Raw genomic sequence first — 20,114 nt, forward strand, 5'->3', positions numbered from 1 at the left:
GAGGCCTCGTTAGCTGCTGGCAATGCACACCTGCACATGAAGGCGAGCATGTGACCTGCTGAAGAAACCGGATCTCTTCATGATGGAACCAGCGCAGGAGCCAGTAATGCAAGCTGTTGGTAATTACAGAAAACCTCCTGCGAAATTCATCTAAAATTAATGCAGAGTCCGCACTGTGGACTTTAAATACAGAGGGAGTTAGGACTTTGGCTCTCAGCTACCCAAGTGTAGGTGATTCCTGATGCAGTCTTTTTTTTTAAATTTTTTTTTATTTTTTATTTTTTGACAGGCAGAGTGGACAGTGAGAGAGACAGAGAGAAAGGTCTTCCTTTTGCCGTTGGTTCACCTTCCAATGGCCGCCACGGCTGGCTGGCGCGCTGCAGCCAGAGCACCATGCTAATCCGAAGGCAGCAGCCAGGTGCTTCTCCTGGTCTCCCATGGGGTGCAGGGCCCAAGCACTTGGGCCATCCTCCACTGCACTCCCTGGCCATAGCAGAGAGCTGGCCCGGGAGAGGGGCAACCGGGACAGAATCCGGCGCCCCGACCGGGACTAGAACCCGGTGTGCTGGCGCCGCAAGGTGGAGGATTAGCCTATTGAGCCGTGGCGCCGGCCCCTGATGCAGTCTTTAAGCCTTCCAGTTGCTCCGTTAATCTTTTGTGCCTGTGGACTCCCTTCCGCCTCATCCAGTCTGTTTACATTCAAGACACAGACCCATTTAATGGGAAGCCACCCAAATATGCAGAGGATTCCAGTCAGGTGTGTAGGATTATCCGGTCTGTGAACACAGAAAGGTGTGTTTACAAGAAAACGTGGAAAACAAGAACTTGTAGTAAAAACCACTCCCTGACTATAATGTGTCTGCTGTACCTGAAAGTTTTTAAGGGGGACATTATTGGTTACTTCATTGTGTACATCTGTCAGCGTTTGAAGGTCTTGGGACCAGTGTTCACAGGTGCCATGAGAAATGATTAAGGTGTTTGGAGACTACGATCTTTACTGCTTTAGTGATGTGTGCTTTATAGGCAGACTAGTCACTGATTTAATAGGAGGGATATCTGCTTGGGATGTGCTTTTATATGACTTCAGAAGGAGCTAACTATTCCATTTAAATAGATTTCAATTAGGATAATAGGCTTGAGACATCTCGCAGTGGTGCATTTTCTAGACTCAAGATAGAATTGTCAAATTATAGCAAATACAGTTAGAAATTATTTTGCAATTTTCTCAGCAGATTATAATTTCTCCTGTACATCCAGTCTTTCTGGGAATAATAGTGTAAAGGTGTCTTTTCCTAAAACTGATTATTTTCCAAATAGATGGTGCCTTTTGGTCTAGAAGAAATGGGAGTTGAAGATTGTTTTCCAGTGTAACAGCTGAAAGCAGTCATTTTTCTAGCCTCTCATATATTGTACCTTTGGCTACGTTTTGGGAGAAAACCCCCAAATTGCCATATATGTGAAAGAATATTGGTAACTGGGCAGACAGGGACTGGAAGGACAGTTTTCAGAGTAATAAGGTCACTTTGTCATGTGACGTGTAGAAAATAAGATATGTGAGTACGAGAGCCAGCAGCAGGGTAGTGAAATAAACGGTTTGTGTAATTTGTACAGTATTTACATTTCCATGTTTGGAAAAGCACACAGAGAGTGTGAGTTTGTCAAGACAAGAATAAGGAAAACAGGAGGGGAAATGCACATGCGAATCCTTACTGGATGTGGAAGCAGTTTCAGATACCTGAGACATGGATTACGGCGTGGGCCAGAGGACTAGGGGGACAGTGCCTGAATGGGGTTAGAGTTTGCAGTTGAAATCTCAGTGGAAGAAGAAAACTTGCCTGGGGGGAAGCATTTGTGTGGCATACTAAAGCGTTGAAGACACATTAAATGTGGTCTGTCTTGGGGAGGTGGAGATAGTAATGAGCTGCTGAGAAAAGCCTGCTTATGAAACATCGAAGTCTTGGAGAGCGCCAGCGTCGGGCCGCAGAGCAAGCCGAAGACTCGGGATCCTGAGTGAAGACCTCACTGCGCTGCCATCTTGAGCTCGGGGACATTTGTATGCCACAGGGACCAGCCTCTTGGTGTTGTGTGCTCCAGAAATGTGAAAGATCTTGCGAGCCAGTACTGGACTCTGGCTTCTTAGTTTTGTTATTATCATTATTATTATTATTTTTACACCAACTTGATAAAAATCTTGCTTACCAGGCAGCTCTGAGAAACTCCGGTTTCCTAAACTAATCCTAATCATGGAATCCTGCGACCTTTTATTTTTTTTTTAAAGATTCATGTATTTTATTCGAAAGGCAGAGTTAATAGAGCAAGGGGGAGAGACAGAGACTGAAAGATTGTCCATCTGCTAGTTCACTCCCCAAATGGCTGGAACGGCTGGAGGTGGGCCTGTCTGAAGCCAGGAGCCAGGAGCTTCTTTGGGCTCTCCCATGTGAGTGCAAGGGCTCAAGCACTGGGCCATCTTCTGCTGCTTTCCCAGGTCATGGCAGAGAGCTGGATCGGAAGAGGAGCAGCCGGAATTTGAATCGGCACCCATAAGGGATGGCAGTGTCGCAGGTGGAGGCTTGACCTGCTGTACCACACTGCTGACCCCTCTGCCACCCTTTTAAGACTGAGGTTTCGGGGCCATTGCTGTGGTGTAGTGGATTAAGTACCCACCTACGATGCCAACATCCCATGTGGGCACTGGTTTGAGTCCTGGCTTTATATATATACATATGTGTATATGTATATATATATGTGTGTGTGTGTATATATATATATATATAAAGATTTCAACTATCTCAATGCTGGGTAACACATAATATTCTATAGTTAGGTCAGCTAAATAAGCTGTCAGGTCCATAACCTGAAAATACTGGAAAAAAAAAAAAAAGATTGAGGTTTTCACTTTTGGAATGTAGATCCCTTTGGGACTCTCAGTGCTATGAACTCTCCCCTTTAGAAAACCACACACACACACACACACACACACACACCAAATTTTGCATACATGTAAATGGTAAGAATCTTTGCTTTAAAATGAAATGCTGCCCATTTGGAAGAGAATGTTAGGGAATTTGCCGCTGTGGTGGACGCTGTTTTGCTGTTGGAGGGCTGGGGTATGCATTAGGAATGTGCCTTATGGGTTGTTCAGCAGTAGGACTTGGGCTGGAGCCTGCCAGCCGTGCCTCGTTCTGAAAACATTGCCATCTGACAGTGGCGCTTCCAGCAGGTGTGCCCTCCGCTCGCTTTAGGGGCTGGGCCCGTGTTTCCTGCAAGGCGCTGTTGGAGAGGTGTTTTTGTCTAGGGGCAGTTTATTATGTGTATTTGAATAAGCAGTACCAGCTCTGCATTTATTTTCCAGATTATTTACATGCTTTTTCCTTATTAGAGTAAAAAGACTGATGCAGCTTTTGACCTTGTGGGTTTTTAGAGCCTGAAATAAGTTGTTAGATAAATTGCTTCTTACACTAGTTATGAAGGCGGCATTGCATGCATGTGTTATGTGTAACACAGCTTCAGAATTCTCCCATTTGAGGATATGTGTTTTTAAGAAAGCTCCTTGTGAAACTTGTGTTCTGGATTTATGCCTGCTTTCTAGTCCTTTGTTGATGTTCCCGTTTGCTTTCCATGGCTGGGAGTGGGGTGGTCTGGTGCAGAAGTGAGCCCTGGAGCACAGGTCTGGAGCCCAGGAGATCACTTGGTGGCAACAGCTCTTTGATCTCTGTTTCTACCCTGTAAGTAGTGACCTGCAGAGGGACCTTGATTTAGCTGATGAGGATCTAGGAAGTCACTAGGCGTGTTCCTCATTTTCCAGGGAATCCCTCTCACCGATGCAGAAGCTGAGTTGGAATTTCAGTTTCCTAAAAGAAATGCCCTTTTCCAGCAGGAGCGACATTATGCAAAGTGGTACTGTGGAAAGGAGAGGGGCCACAGCCCTCAGGAAGGGCTGCTGCGGAGTCGATCGGGGTTGTCAGGTAGGGCTTTCGGTTCATAGCAGCGGTGTCATAATGGGCCGCTTTCTGGAGCTAAAACCTGGTGCTCCGTGTCTCAGCTATACTCTCAACATAAATTACATATTTATCTTCTAAACTAACCAGAATTTTCTAAAAAGGACCTATAGGTTACTTAGGTCGTATATGCAGTATTCATTCACTTGTTAATCCAGTAAATATGTAAGTGCCTATTGTGTGCCAGCTTTGGACAGCAGTGAAGAAACCTGTTTCTGTCACATAGATGCACTAGGGTACTTGCAAAAGTTTGTGGAAAATGGCTCTCTTTGTGTATTCCTGTCTGTCTCCACCTCTCTCTCTCAAAAAAAAATTTTTTTTTTTTAAGATTTATTTATTTGAAAGGCAGAGTTACAGAGAGAGGGAAAGACACACACACACACAGATTGAGATTGAGAGAGATCCTCCATCTGCTAGTTCACTTCCCAGCTGGCTGCAAAAGCCAGGGCTGGGCCAGGCCAAATCCAGGAATCTGAAACTGCATTTGGGTCTTCCATGTGAGTGCAGGGGCCCAAGGACTTGGGCCATCTGCTGCTGCTTTCCCAGGCCATAGCAGAGAGCTGGATTGGAAGAGGAGCAGCCAAGACTGAGACTGTTGCTCATATGGGATGCTGGCATTGCACTGGTCCCTCAAATAATGTTTTAAAGCATTTGTGGAAAGTAGAATTAAAAGATAATTTTATTTTAGTGCAAACAAATTGAAATCCATGTATATGAGGAGGTCTCCAAAAAGTTCATGTAAAATGTGTATTATGGAAAAACAATGCATGGATTTCGATTTTTTTTTGCACCAGAAGAAACTTGTTCTTTAAAAATTTTTTAAAAAGGTTTATTTATTTGAGGGCCGGCGCCGCGGCTCACTAGGCTAATCCTCTGCCTTGTGGCGCCGGCACACCGGGTTCTAGTCCCGGTGGGGCGCCGGATTCTGTCCCGGTTGCCCCTCTTCCAGGCCAGCTCTCTGCTGTGGCCCGGGAGTGCAGTGGAGGATGGCCCAAGTGCTTGGGCCCTGCACCCCATGGGAGACCAGGAGAAGCACCTGGCTCCTGCCTTTGGATCAGTGCGGTGCGCCGGCCACAGCGCGCCAGCCGTGGCGGCCCTTGGAGGGTGAACCAACAGCAAAAGGAAGACCTTTCTCTCTGTCTCTCTCTTTCACTATCCACTCTGCCTGTCAAAAATAAAAATTAAAAAAAAGGTTTATTTATTTGAAAGAGTTATAGAAAGAGAGGGAGAGACAGAGACTTCTTCCATCTGCTGGTTCACTCTCCAGATGACTGCTAGGGCTGGGCAAGGATTCAGCCTGGAGCCAAGAACTTCTTCCAGGTCTCTCACGTGGGTGACAGGGACTCAAACTCCAGGGCCATCCTCCTCTGCTTTTCCCAGGCCATTAGCAGGAAGCTGGATTAGAAGTGGAGCAGCTGGGACTTGTACTGTCACCCATAAAGGATGCTGGCATTGCAGGCAGCAGCTTTACCTGTTATGCCACAACACCAGCCCCCTAAATTTACCTTTTAATCCCATTTTCCACAAACTTAGGAAAAAAACTTACTTGAGATTTGGAGACAAAGAGAAAGAGGCAGAGAGAGCTCCCATTCACTGGTTTACTCCCCAGATATTTGCATTGGCCAGAACTGGGAGCCAGGAACTCAGTCCAGCTCTCCTATACAGATAGTGGATGCCCAAGACTTGAGCCGTCACCTGCTGCCTCCCAGAGTCTGTATCAGCAGGAAGCTGGAATTGGGAGGAGAGCCAGGCGGGGAGCCCAGGCACTCAATATGCTGCGGTACGTGGGAGTCTTATCTGGTGTTCTAACCACGATGCCGAACACCTGCCCTTATCCACTAACTTTATGTAGTACCCTTGTTTTCCTGGAGATGACGGGCATGTGGCACAATGTCAGTACTGCTGTTCTAAAAAATGGAGTAAAGGGCTGGGGAGGGCATCCTTTAGGACAAGGTGATCAAGAAGGGCTTTCTGGGGTGACTCTGTGAGACCTGCTGTTGTTTCTGCAACAGCAGATTTCAGGAGGAACCAGCATCCTTGGGGTTTTGGAAGTCATTGAGGCTTCTGCAGAGATTGACAGGTGTGTTTGAAGGACATTTTGAGGAGTCAGGACTTGGGTGTCAGTTTCCTTTTGAGAAAATGATCCAGCCATATCTGATTTTTTTCTTGCTGTCAGTTTTCCTGCGGCAACCATAAGAGGAGGAATAAAGTTGCCGCTGGCCTTGGCCATGATTCAGAGCAGAACCGAGACTCTTCCTTGGCCTCTGAGCTCAGTTGCTGAACCCAGATTCCTGATGTTGTGCATTCCCAACTGTTTACAATGAGGAAGTTACTTCTTGGCAGTCATTCCAGAGGGTCTGACAGTCAGGATCCTTTCCCAGGCATGGAGGACCCTGGCCCTGGAGCCCACATGAAGGGGCCTTGGCCCAGGCTGAGGAGCTGCAGCTGTTGGCCTGGCCTGGGGCTCCTTTTCTCCTGGAGTTCATTTTTACAATTCTGGATCTGCCTCTGGCTCCCTTCTTCCCTGTGTGTGTGTGTGTGTGTGGTTAATTTTATGTATTTGAAAGGCAGAGTTAAAGGGTGAGGAGATTGTAGGGGGTAGACAGAGATCTTCCACCTGCTGGTTCACCCCTCATATGGCTGCAAAGGCCAGAACTAGGTCAATCTGTTCCAAAACCAGGAGCCAAGAGCTTCTTCCAGGTCTCCCACATGGGTGCTGGGACCAAACACATTAGCATAGAGTTGGATTGGAAGTGGAGCAGCTGGGACTTGAACCAGCGCCCATATAGGATGCTAGCACTGCAGGTAGCAGCTTTACCCACTTTAGGCCCATATAGGATGCTGGCCCCTCCTCCTTTCCTTTGTAACCTTGGTTCTCTTTGGTGTCACCTCAGTCACCTTCCCTAGTGTCTGGGCCAGGTCAGGGTATTGCGCGCTGGGCCATGTGTGGGCAAGTTGAGAAGTGCTGTTATCTCCGGCACCTGGAGGAAGAAGAGCTGTACACACACCCACACGTATGTTTGTGTAAAGACCTTGGAGGAAACACGTTCCACATCACTAGCACATCAGGCATTCATTTACATTTTAACATTGTGCAATCATGGACTTGCTGGTTGGTATATTTTCCCTCATTTTTCTTTTCTTTCCTTTTCTTTATTTTATTTTATTTTATTTTATTTTGACAGGCAGAGTTAGACAGTGGGAGAGAGAGAGAGACAGAGAGAAAGGTCTTCCTTCTGTTGGTTCACCCCCAAAATGACTGCTACGGCTGGCACGCTGCGCCGATCTGAAGCCAGGAGCCAAGTGCTTCCTCCTGGTCTCCCATGCGGGTGCAGGGCCCAAGCACTTGGGCCATCCTCCACTGCCCTCCTGGGCCACAGCAGAGAGCAGGAGTGGAAGAGGAGCAACTGGGACAGAATCTGGCACCCCGACCGGGACTAGAACCCGGGGTGCCAGTGCCGCAGGCGGAGGATTAGCCTAGCGAGCCATGGTGCCAGCCTTTTCTTTAAAAAAAAAAAAATTATTTTTTGAAAGAGTTACAAAGAGGCAGGTGGCCGGGGGGGGGGGGGGGGGGGAAGAAAGGGTCTTCCATCCACTTGTTCATTCCCCAGATGGCTGCAACAGTTGGAGCTAAGCCAATCTGAAGCCAGGAGCCAGGGGCTTCTTCCTGGTCTCCCACATGGGTGTAGGAGGCCAAGGACTTGGGCAATCCTCTGCTACTTTCCCAGGCCATAGCAGAGAGCTGGACAGGAAGTGGAGCAGCCGGAGCTTCAACTGGTGCCCATATGGGATGCCAGCACTGCAGGTAGCATCTTTACCCACTATGCCACAGTGCTGGCCTTCCCTCATTTTTCTTTTCTTTTCTTTTTTTTTTTTTTTTTAAAGATTTATTTATTTACTTGAAAGTCAGAGTTACACAGAGAAAGAGAGGCAGAGAGAGAGAGAGAGGTCTTCCACCTGCTTGTTCACTCCCCAGATGGCTGCAATGGCTGGAGCTGCGCCAATCCAAAGCCAGGAGCCAGGAGCTTCTTCTGGGTCTCCCACGCAAGTGCTGGGGACCAAGTACTTGGGTCATCTTCTACTGCTTTTCTACTGCTTTCCTGGGCCATAGCAGAGAGCTGGATTGGAAGTGAAGCAGCTGGGTCTCGAACCAGCACCCATATGGGATTCTGACACTGCAGGCGGCGGCTTTACTCGCTACGCCACAGTGCCGGCCCCTCCCCTCATTTTTCTTAATTTGACCTCCGCATTGCCCCATTTCTAATGGACTATACGCTTGCCATTGGTAAGAACTGTGCAATGTTTCCTGTTAGCACATAGAATCCACCAACAGTTTTAGTTGTTAGCTTTTTGTGTCCTTGCAAGGAATTTACCTTGTAGCATTATTTCTTTTCTTCTTAAGCTTTATTTATCTATTTGAGAACAGAATTACAGAGAGAGAGTAGGAGAGACAGAGAGAGAGAGAGAGAGAGAGAGATCTTCCATCCACTGTTTCACTTCTCAAATGGCCACAATGCCTGGATCTGGGCCGATCGGAAGCCAAGATTTTCTTCCTGGTCTCCTATGTGGGTACAGGGGTGCAGACACTTTGACCATCCTCCACTGCTTTCCCAGGCATATTAGCAGGGAGCTGGATTGGTAGTGGAACAGCCAGGACTTGAGCTGGTGCCCATATAGGATGTTGGCGCCACAAGTGGTGGCTTAACCTGCTATGCCACATGCCAGCGCACAGTACTTGGTTTTTCTAGATTTGAGTTCATGGTTTGTAGAAAATCTGTGCAAATTTGATAAGCAATTATAACTAAGTTCATAAAGCTGTTTTGGATACAATTATATGTCCAACTAGGTAAAAGTCTTAATAAGCTATAGCAGAGAGAATTTAATTAACAAAAATAACTCTTTAAAATTAATTAAATTGAGGCTGAGAACATAACTGCTAAATTGCAGGTAATAACAGAAAAACTTTACTTTTTAAAGCTTTTTTTATTTATTTGAGAGGCAGAGTTACAGACAGAGGAAGAGACAAAGAGAAAGGTCTTCCATCCACTGTTTCACTCCCCCAAATGGCCACAATGACCTGAGCTGCACCAATCCGAAGCCAGGAGCCAGGAGTTTCTTCTGGATGTCCTATGCAGGTACAGGGGCCCAAGCACTTGGGCTGTCTTCCACTGCTTTCCCAGGCCATCAACAGAGAATTGGATCAGAAGCAGAATAGCCAGGACTTGAACTGTGCCCATACGGGATGCAAAGGCATTGTAGGCGGAGGCTTAACCTACTATGCCACATTGCTGGCCCCCAGAAAAAATTTTTTTCAAAATTAATGTCCCAATACTTGACTCTAAGGCAAAAGACTGACAGCTTCTTCCCTTGCCTGATCTGGGGCATTGGTAAAAGGAGTTGCTAAACCTGTTTGGTCTCTATTTCTGCTCTTCCTAGTTATGAGGCCTTACGCAAGTTATTCAACTTCTCTGCCTCAGTTTCCGCATTTGGGAAACAAGTGTAATTCTTGCCTCTTAAAGCCATGAATATTAATTGAGGAGTGTCTTGAAGTGCCAGACATGTAAATCATCAATAAAAGGTAATTCTCTTTTTTTACACTTAAAACTTAATTTTTTTTTTTTTAATTTTAAAATTTGTTTGAAAGAAAGAGAACAGAGACATAGAGAGATCATCTGTCTGTTGGTGTACTCTACAAATGCACACAACAGCTGAGTCTGGACCAGGCTGAAGCAAGGAGCTTGGAGCCCAGTCCTGGTCTCCCATTTGGTGACAGGAGTGAGTACTGGAGCTGTCACCTGCTGCCCTCAAGGGTGTGTATTAACAGGAAGCTGGATAGGAAGTCGAGCCAGGACTTACACCAGGCACTGCAGTGTGGGATGCAGGATGCAGGCATCGCAAGTGGCATCTTAACCACTTTGCCAAATGTGTGCCCCTGGAGAAACTAAGTAACTGAGTGCCTCCTCATGCCATGTGGCTGATGCAACGACCCCTCATTGTTCATTTTAGGGAACAGTTATTTTTATTCCTTGAAGTTTCTCATTTGCTTTCTAGTTTAAATTAGTATGCCAAAATTTAGGAGAATTTTTCATGTTGAATACTAGATAGAATTCAGTTCTTTTGAAAGGTATATTTCAAAAAGTTGAGCTTATACATACATTTCTGAAATGGTTTTACTATATATGGTGATAACAGTATTGTTAGAAGTTTATGACTTCAAGAAAGTACTTCATCCTTCAACAAATCCTCTTCCTACTGGCTGTAGGTTGTTTGTAAGGGACCACTTGTCTTCTGTCCAGGTGGATGTGTTAGTAGTACAGGTTACTGAACTGGAACCCATTTATGATGCCCACATGGGAAGTCACCAAGTGCTTCAGGCTCTAAGCTGTCCCAAACAGAACTTACTGTTTTCCTCCTAAATCCTAGCCTCCTCTTAATCCCAGACATGGAGGGTGGGACCACTGTCTGTCCTCCGGTCTTGTAAGCACGGTGCCCAGGGCTTGTCCTTAGGGAACATCCCTTTCCCTCCTCAAATACATGTGGCCCATCATGCCCGTGCATTTCATTCCTGATTCTCACATCTGCTTTTGTCTCCACAGCTGCCTCCTCAGTCCAGGCTGTATGGTCTGTCACCTAAAATGTAGGGCTCTGACACCTTCCTAACCCCTTCTTGCCTCCCTCCAGGCTATTTTCCACACTGTAGCCAAAGTGAGCCTTTCCTTTATTTTAAAAAAAATTTTTTTAAAAAACATATATTTATTATTTATTTGAAAGGCAAAGTTACAGAGAGGCAGAGGCAGAGAGAGAGAGAGAGAGAGAGAGAGAGAGAGAGGTCTTCCATGCGATGATTCACTCCCCAGATGGCTGCAATGGCTGGAGCTGGGCCGATCCGAAGCCAGGAGCCAGGAGCTTCTTCTGGGTCTCCCACGCAGGTCCAGGGGCCCAAGCACTTGGACCATCTTCTACTGCTTTCCCAGGCCAGAGCAAAGAGCTAGATTGGAAGTGGAGCCGCCAGAACTAGAACCGGCTCCCATATGGGATACTGGCACCGCAGGTGGCAGCTTTACCCACTTTGCCACAGCACAGGCCCCCAGAGTGAGCTTTTCAAATATGCATCTAGAGGCTGGCGCTGTGGTGCAGCGGGTTGGTGCCCTAGCCTGGGGCGCCGGCATCCCGTATGGACGCCAGTTCTAGTCCCAGCTGCTCCTCTTCTGATCCAGCTCTCTGCTGTGGCCTGGGATAGCAGTGGAGGATGGCCCAGGTGGGAAACCTGGAGGAAGCTCCTGGCTTATGGCTCTGGCCGTTGTGGCCATCTGGGGGGTGAGCCAGCGGATGGAAGACCCCTCTCTCTCTGTCTCTACCTTCTCTATAACTCTGTCTTTCAGATAGATAAAATAAATCTTTAAAAAAAAGTGCATCTGGTCACCTCCATATCTGCCTTGCCGTCACATACAGTTAGCCCTCAGTTGTTCCTTGCTGCTCTTGGGGTAAAGACCAGATCCTCCGTGTGGCCCTCCAGGCCCTGCACGACTCCACCCTGGCCCCCTCTCCAGGCTCACACCGTGTATACGTATACTCTCCCCCAAGGGCTGCTTTGATTCCCCTTTAGGCCATGCCCTGCCTTACGTCCTTGCACATGCCATTCTCTCTTCTGGAATGCCTACGCTGCCAGCTCCTAGCCAACTTGTCCCATCCTTGAGACGTCAGCCCAGTTCCTGCTTGGTCAGGGGCTGCCTTCATGGCCGGTGCACCAGTCAGGTCTCTACTGACTGTGATCTCTGGGTGCCTTCATGTTCCTGAGCTCTGGTAGTGATTATCTCATTGCCTTGACTACCCCCAAGCTCCCTGAGGGCAGTTTTAATATGAGGGTGCTTCAAAAAGTTCATGGAAATGCATATTGTAAAAAACTATGCATGGATTTCGATTTTTTTTTGTACCTTAATAAACTTGTCTTCCATTTTTACACAAGTGATTTGAAGCACCATTGCACTGCTTTGCTTTATGAATTGTAAGGCGGAGTACAGATGACAAGTGCTGAATGTCAAGTAGCTGCTTCCTTTCTCAGCTTAAATTCCAGGTGTCCAACCAGAAAGGTTTTGGCTTGCGTTAAAATGTTAGTGCAGATTGACCTGTAACAGTGAGTACGTTGTGAAAGGAAGAGAGCCTAGAAATATTATCAATTCCACATACTTGTTTCATACACATAATAAACTGAGGGAAAAACAAGATTTTTGTCTCTAACTAGATGTTATTTTTTTAAATGAATTCCTCAGCGGTAGTGCCTTGAGCCATTTAGATTCATCCATGGAGTGCTTTATAAGAGCAATCTGCGGTGGCAGCTGCCTCAGATGGCCATCAACAAAGTGGCCAGGTCATCAGGAGCGTGCAAGGACACTGGCTGTGCAGGCAACTTTGTAGAGAATCTCATCTGAAGCAGCCTCTCGTGGTGGCTCAGTGAGGCCCTGGACTGATTGAGATCAACTTCCCTGAAGGTGGAAGTCTGTCCTCTTAGCACACAAAAAGGGATGTGCAATATTCTGGGGTTTTTATGAGTTCAGTGTGAGCAGTAAAAACATTTACTGTGTGCAGCAGAGAGCTGGCTGGGAGGACAGGATAGGTAGCACTGACTGCTGATGTAGGCGCACTGCGTTTCCTTCTGCTGTACATTGCTGTGCTGTGGTGTGGAGTGTGCATCATCTACGGGCTGCTACTTACCCTGCAACCTGTGACAACAGAGACTGAAGTATTTTCTGGACTGTTCTGTGCTTCACTGCAGTTACTTCAAAGCACCTTTCAATACTTTCCTGAGTTTTGTCTAAACTTAGGTTTCCTTGAATTTGATGCTCCTGCTGGGTAGATCAAGTGCAGGTCTTTGTCTTGGCAGTGATGTGCTCAGTGGATGCCCCAGGGGATCCTTCCCGGGATCACGGAGTGCCTGTAGAAAGCTTCTGCTGCTCCAGGCCCATTTGTCAGTGGAGATACCTGAGTGAGGAAGTGTAGCACAGTGTTAAGAACATGACCCTGGGAATGAGCTCAGCCAAATGGTTAAGACACTCACGTCCACTTCAGAGTACTGGGTTCGATTCCTGACTCTGGCTTCTAACTCCAGCGTCCTGCTGATGTGGACCCTGGGAGGCAGAGTCAGATTATGGCCCAGGTAATTGGGTTCATGCTACCCACATGGGAGAATCACATTGAGTTTCCCAATCCCGGCTTTGGCCTGGCCCAGCCCTAGCCATTTAGGGGAGTGATCCAGCAGCTTGAGATCCCTCCCTCCCTCCCTCCCCCTCTCTCTCTCTGCCTCTCAGATAAATAAATAAGAAAACAAAAACAAAAACATGACCCTGGAACGTGAGTCCTAGCTCTGCTGTAGCCTTATTACCTTGGTGAGTTGCCTAAAACAGTTTTCCCCCTCATCTATAAAATGTGCAGATAATGCTGGCACCAACCTCTCAGAGTTGTGAGGCTGACATGAGTTTGGTACGGGCAAAGCATTTAGTAGGAGGGCCCTTGTAAGAATTAAGTGTTGTGGGGCTGGCGCTGTGGCGTAGTGGGTAGAGCTGCCATGTGCAGTGCTGGCATCCCATGTGGGCATCGGTTTGAGTCCCGGCTGCTCCACTTCTGGTCCAGCTCTCTGCTATGGCCTAGGAAAGCAGTGGAGGATGGCCCAAGTGCTTGGGCCCCTGCACCTGCATGGGAGACCTGGAGGAACCTCAAGGCTCCTGGCTCCTGGCTTCGGATTGGTGCAGTTCTGGCTGGTGTGGCCAATTGAGGAGTGAACTAGCGGATGGAAGATCTCTCTCTCTCTCTCTCTCTCTCTCTCTGCCTCTCCTTCTCTGTGTGTGGCTCTGCCTTTCAAATAAATAAAATAAATCATAAATCTTAAAAAAAAAAAAAAAGAATTTAGTGTTGTAGGGTCCGGCACTGTGGTGTAGCGGGTTAAGCCACTGCCTACAGTACCAGCATCTCATGTGGGTGACAGTTTGGGACCCAGCTGCTCCACTTCCAATCCAGCTCTCTGCTATGGCCTGGGAAAATGGTGGAAGAGGGCCCAAGTCCTTGGGCCCTGCACCTGTGTGGGAGATCCGGAAGAAGATCCTGGCTCCTGGCTTCCAATCGGCGCAGCTCCAGCCGTTTTGGCCAAATGGGGAGTGAACCAGTAGATGGAAGACCTCTCTCTCTCTCTCTCTCTCTCTCTCTCTCTTTCCCTCTCTCCTCCTTTCTTTGTATAACTCTGACTTTCAAATAAATAAATAAGATCTTAAAAAAAAAAAAAAGAAAATAGGAGTTACATAGAAAATCAGTTTCAGGGCCGGTGCCGTGGCTCACTTGGTTAATCATCCGCCTGTGGTGCCGGCATCCCATATGGGCACTGGGTTCTAGTCCTGGTTACTCCTCTTCCAGTCCAGCTCTCTGCTGTGGCCTGAGAGGGCAGTGGAGGATGGTCCACTTGCTTGGGCCCTGCACCCGCATGGGAAACCAGGAGGAAGCACCTGACTCCTGGCTTCGGATCGGCACAGCGCCAGCCATAGTGGCCATTTGGTGAGTGAACCAATGGAAGGAAGATCTTTCTCTTTGTCTCTCTCTCTCACTGTCTACTACCTGTCAAAGAAAGGAAGGAAGGGAGGGAGGGAGGGAGGAAGGAAGGAAGGAAGGAAGAAAATAAATCAGTTTCAATAAAGAAAGGAATTAACAGATAAAAAGTGCTTCTGTGAATCAGAATCTGGTAGGGATACCTAAAAAAAAAAAAAAAAAAAAAAAAAAAAAAAAGAATTAAGTGTTGTAGTGTCTGGTTTGGTCCATCCTCACCCAGAGGATAATGGGTGGCCCTTGGTCCTGGCTTCTTCCAAGAACCAATTCCTGCTGCTTTGGTTGGCTTGATCATGCTGCTCAGTACATGAGGGGGCTCTTCACCCCAGAAATGAAAGAAACAGCCCTGAATTTTTTGAGGAAAAAGAAATGTTACTTTCTCAAGAGTAACCATCATGAGGCTGATGTTGTGACATAGCAGGTAGAGTTGGCACCTGCAAAGCTGGCATCCCATACAAGTGCCAGTTCAAGCCCTGAGTTCTCCACTTCCAATCCAGCTCCCTGCTAATGTGCCTGGGAAAGCAGTGGAAGATGGCTGAAATACTTGGGCCCATGCCACCCACATAGGAGAAGCTGCTGGCTCTTGGCTTTAGACCAGCCCAGATCTAATCATTCTGACCATTTTGGGGAGTGAACCAGTAGATGGAAGATCTCTCTTTCTTTGTGTGTGTGTCTCTCTGTAAACTCTGCTTTTCAAAAAAAAAAAAAAAAGAATAATTACCACATTGGTAGGGTCTTTTGAGAAGAAGTGACACTATTTCTTGTACTCTGCTCCGTCATAAAGGTCAGTAAGGAGAGAGCAGTGTGGTTAATTGTAACATTCCTAGGCTTGGGAGTTTATGAAGGGCTGTCCCTTTTATTTTTCTCCCAACAAGTGTGGGGTGGGGATATACCACGATGGCCCTCAGCTGACAGATCAGTCACAGCAGACTGCTCCTGAGCTGTGCTATTTCTAGATAGCCTTAGAGGTCAGTGTTCCATGGAGGACGATTTTAGGTGTTGGTATCTGAGGATATTTAATGGATTCGTAATTGCATGTGGATGGCCTGAAGATTCTGCTCCCGTTCAGGCTTTTTTTTTTTTTTTTTTTTTTTTTTTTTTTTTTTTGACAGGCAGAGTTAGAGAGAGAGAGACAGAGAGAAAGGTCTTCCTTTTCCGTTGAATCACCCCCCAAATGACTGCCACGGCCAGAGCACTGCGCCAATCCGAAGCCAGGAGCCAGGTGCTTCCTCCCAGTCTCCCATGTCGGTGCAGGGCGCAAGCACTTGGGCCATCCTCCACTGCCCTCCTGGGCCACAGCAGAGAGCTGAACTGGAAGAGGAGCAACCGGGACAGAATCCGGCGCCCTGACCGGGACTAGAACCCGGTGTGCCAGCGCTGCAGGCAGAGGATTAGCCTAGTGAGCCGCAGTGCTGGCCCCATTCAGGCATTTTGCTTCAATAGCTGGTGCTCTCTGAGGACCTGCGTGAGCTGGAAGGAAAAAAGACCCATGGAGAAAATGAGCACTCATCATCAGGAAAGGGCAGGACGCTGCTGTTGGATGGTTCAAGACCCCACTTGTGTGGCATTCCTTTCCTTGAGTTGTCTGGTGGAGCCCCAGTGCAGCCATCAGGTTTGTGGTGCCTCTAGGATGAGGTTAGGCAGCTCGGTTCCGTGCCGTGTACTGGTATTTCTGGGATGAGGTTAGGCAGCTCGGTTCCGTGCCGTGTACGTGTTTCTGGGATGAGGTTAGGCAGCTCGGTTCTGTGCCGCGTACTGGTATTTCTGGGATGAGGTTAGGCAGCTCGGTTCCGTGCCGTGTACTGGTATTTCTAGGATGAGGTTAGGCAGCTCGGTTCCGTGCCGTGTACGTGTTTCTGGGATGAGGTTAGGCAGCTCGGTTCTGTGCCGCGTACTGGTATTTCTGGGATGAGGTTAGGCAGCTCGGTTCCGTGCCGTGTACTGGTATTTCTGGTTATAAAATGCTCCTTGTGCTTATTTTCCCTGATCTGCCAAGAAGCAGTTTTCATCTTGTTCTTTGATGCATTCGGTTCTCTTTTTTGTTCCACTTGCCTTTCTTCCTCCCTCTTCATTTCTGTCTTCTGTCCTGCATTTGGCCTTTAAGGCAACAGTAAAATAGAACATAAGAAAGGGGCGTCCGTGGAGAGCCCTGGCTGGAGTCCACTCTGTACCCACGGCCTGGGTTGGGGTCTAGGACCAGGCCCCAGTGCAGTGAGGTGTAGCAAAGATCAGGAGCAGGATGTGGTGTGATTGTGCTCTGTGCTCATGGAGCAGCTTCCACCTCTTATTCCTCACTTGAGATATGTGAAGTGGTTGACTGATGCCCCTTAATGGAGATGCACCCTTATTGAATATAGTTACAGAGCAATAGCCTGCTACAAAGCGATTGCCTCTGAAGTGGTGCTTTCCGATGTAAATGTAAATGTAGACTGATTAACCAGTTATTGATACCGGGGAATAGCTGGTACTGTACCTCCTAAAGTATCCCTGGATTCCATAGTCTCTGTGTGTGTGCGTGTGTGTGTGTTTTCATTTATTTGAAAAAGAGAGGCAAAGAGATCTTTCACCTGCTGATTCACTCCCTAAATGCCCACAACAGCCAGGACTGGGCTAGGTCTAAGCCAGGAGCCCAGAACTCAATCTGGGTCTCCCATGTGTGCGACAGGGACTTAAGTACTTGTGCCGTCACCTGCTGCCTCCCAGGGTGCGCATCACCAGGAAGCTTGAACAGAAATGGAAGTGAGACTGCATCCCAGACACTCTGATAGGGGATGCAGTGTTTAACCAGTGTTACAACATCTGCCCCTGTATGTGTATGTTTTAAGTAAATGTGGCATGTTCCTGATATTCCAGATTGGTTTAGATTGGTGAGTCTCAGTTCCAGAGTGGGTACTGGGGCAAGGGTGTGTGTATGAGTGTGTGATTATGCACACATAGATTTATAATTACTGGGGAGCTTTTCCAAGTTGTATGTCTTCCAGTCTCCGCTCCTCAGTCATAAGCTTGGGTTCAGTGGAACAGGGTAGCTGGGTCCTCTGTGTTGAAGATGATTCCTAGGATTTTCAGGCATACCTCTCCTTTACCCAATCCAAATGCATCTGCCCCTTGCGATTAAGAAGGTGAGGATTAGGGGTGGTCCATGGTCCCACCTGCAGTGTGCTCAGTAGAGCACACCCAGGCTCCTGGTTCTACTTGTCATTTTCAGAGGAATCCGTGAGCACCAGTGAGCCTCAGGCAGCCTTTGAGAATTCTTCCTGGGAACTATATATTTACTCAGGATAAGAACACAGCAGCTAACCAGACCATCAAGTTTTTTGCTTTTGTTTGAAATTGCAACTCTATATGGTTTCATGCTGATTCCAAGTTCTGATTGGTTATAGATGACATAATAGGAATTCCTGAGACAGGATTGGTCCAGCTCCGTAAGTTGCTAGAGCTGGTGTCAGGACTCACTCCCCAAACTAAACAAGCTCACTACCTTTAGAATGAGGTTGACCTTAAGTTTGAGTGACTTTGACTGTCAAAGTTAAACAATTCTTTGTTTCTTGCTTGCTGAGCTGTACTTATCATCATCACACCTGTGGCTATAATTTTGTTTAATAATACTATGGGCCATTTATAAATATGGATTGTTGATTAAAATTTCAATCAGTATTGAAATGGAAAAATAGTAAACAGAATTAACCTACTTAATGTTAAACGTTGTTAGAATCTTGGAGAACATATAGTTGACATGGGGAAGGGACAGAAAAAGAGGCTGGCAAAACTACAACTCACATCTGGTGCCCTCATTTTTTTTTTTAATTAATTTATTTGAAAGTCTGAGTTAGAGAGAAGGAGAGGCAGTGAGAGAGGGAGAGAGAGGTCTTCCATCTGCTGGTTCACTCCCCCAAATGATCACAATGGCCAGAATGGAGTTAATCCGAAGCCAGGAGCCAGGAGCCTCCTCCAGGTCTCCCATGTGGGTGCAGGGGCCCAGGGACTTGGGCCCTCTTCCATTGGTTTCCCAGGCCATACCAGAGAGCTGGATTGGAAGTGGAGCAGCCAGAATTCAAACTGGCACCCATATGGGATGCTGGCACTACATCCCTTTGCCACAGCGCCGCCCGCTGCCTGTCTCCTGGTGCCCTCATTTTAAAAATGATCCTTTTAACCAGGTCTGCACTAAAAACAAAGATAACTCTGACAGTGTGACACCAGCTATCAGAATCTTGGTAGCCTTGTGGGATCCTGTGGATTGTGTGTTCTTTTTTCCTAGCTGTATTCCATGTATACACACCATACCAAGTTCTGCCTTTTCATTTTGTATACAAGCAAGATACAGTTCTTACTTTGGCATTGTTCTGTGTTTGTCATTCATAATGGTCACAGCTGCCTGAAGGCAGACAGTCACAACAATCTAATTCTGATGATTAGAGAAGGCTGGCGACAAGCTGTGACGTGTGTGACCCTCGATTATGGGCTGGGGAGTCCACAGGCTGCATCGGCACCAATACAAGATGTGCTCAAGCCAGCTGCAGGTGCTGATAATAATAATGGCATGCATATGTTTAAGTGTGCGTTCTTAATTCTCCCAGCAGCCCCTCTGAGGTAGGCACTAAGGATACTTCATAAAGTTCATGGAAAATGTATGCTATGAACAAACTGCATGGATTTCAATTTTTTAAAAAAATTTATTTTGGGACTAGTGCTGTGACACAGCAGGTGAAGCTGCAGCCTGCAGTGCCCACATCCCATATGGGCGCTGCTTTGAGTCCCAGCTGCTCCACTTCCAATCTAGCTCTCTGCTATGGCCTGGGAAAGCAGGAAAGGATGGGCCAAGTCTTTGGGCCTTTGCACCTGTCTGAGAGACCCGGAAGAAGTTCCTAGCTCCTAGTTTCAGATCAGCTCAGCTCCAGCTGTTGCAACCATTTGGGGAGTGAACCAGCAGATGGAAGACCTCTGTCTTTCTCTCTCTCTCTCTCTCTCTCTCTCTGCCTCTGCCTCTGCCTCTGCCTCTCTGTCACTTTGCATTTCAAATAATTAAATAAACTTTTAAAAAATTATTTTACTTGAAAGGCAGAGTGAAAGAGAGAGATGGAGAGCCAGAGAAGAGAGAGGTCTTCCATCCACTGATTCACTCCCCTAAATGCCCACAATAACTTGGGCTGGGCCATTTCTGAAGCCAGGAGCTAGGAACTCCATCTGGGCCTTCTTGGGCCACCATGTGCTGCTTCCTAGTTGCATCGGCAGGAAGCTGGATCAGAAGTGTAGTGTAGCCAGGCCTCAAACACAGCATTCACACGTGGCATATGAATGTCCCATGTGGCACTTAACCTGCCTTGCCACAGAGCTTGTCCCTCATTCCATAAACATTCTGAAGTACTTTCGTGTCTCTATTTTATAGATGAGGAGAAAGGCTTTTTGCAATAATTTGTTCCCAAGATCATACACTGATAAGCAGTTAGAATGAACTGAAGCTAACTCTGTTTAATTTCAGAGTTTGAATTTTTAACCAGGTTTTTTTTTTTTTTACCTTTAAAAAGATTT

The 20,114-nt window shown here is 47.1% G+C and overlaps 1 protein-coding gene across 9 annotated transcripts in view; it reads left to right on the plus strand.

The window, feature by feature from the left end:
- The window catches only part of TEX2 (testis expressed 2), a 124,546-nt gene that overhangs the window by 17,531 nt on the left and 86,901 nt on the right, over nucleotides 1–20,114 (plus strand). For 2 of the 9 annotated variants that reach the window (XM_070060472.2, XM_089316799.1), the window contains exon 1: nucleotides 9–119. The exons of the other annotated variants lie outside the window; for them this stretch is intronic. The gene's annotated coding sequence lies outside the window, so the exon portion shown is untranslated. Of the gene's footprint in view, nucleotides 1–8; nucleotides 120–20,114 lie in introns of those variants that run through there. 9 annotated transcript variants of the gene reach the window in all.

This window comes from Oryctolagus cuniculus, chromosome 17, assembly GCF_051225735.1.
Source record: "Oryctolagus cuniculus isolate XC-2025 breed Fujian yellow rabbit chromosome 17, ASM5122573v1, whole genome shotgun sequence".
Lineage (NCBI taxonomy): Eukaryota > Metazoa > Chordata > Mammalia > Lagomorpha > Leporidae > Oryctolagus > Oryctolagus cuniculus.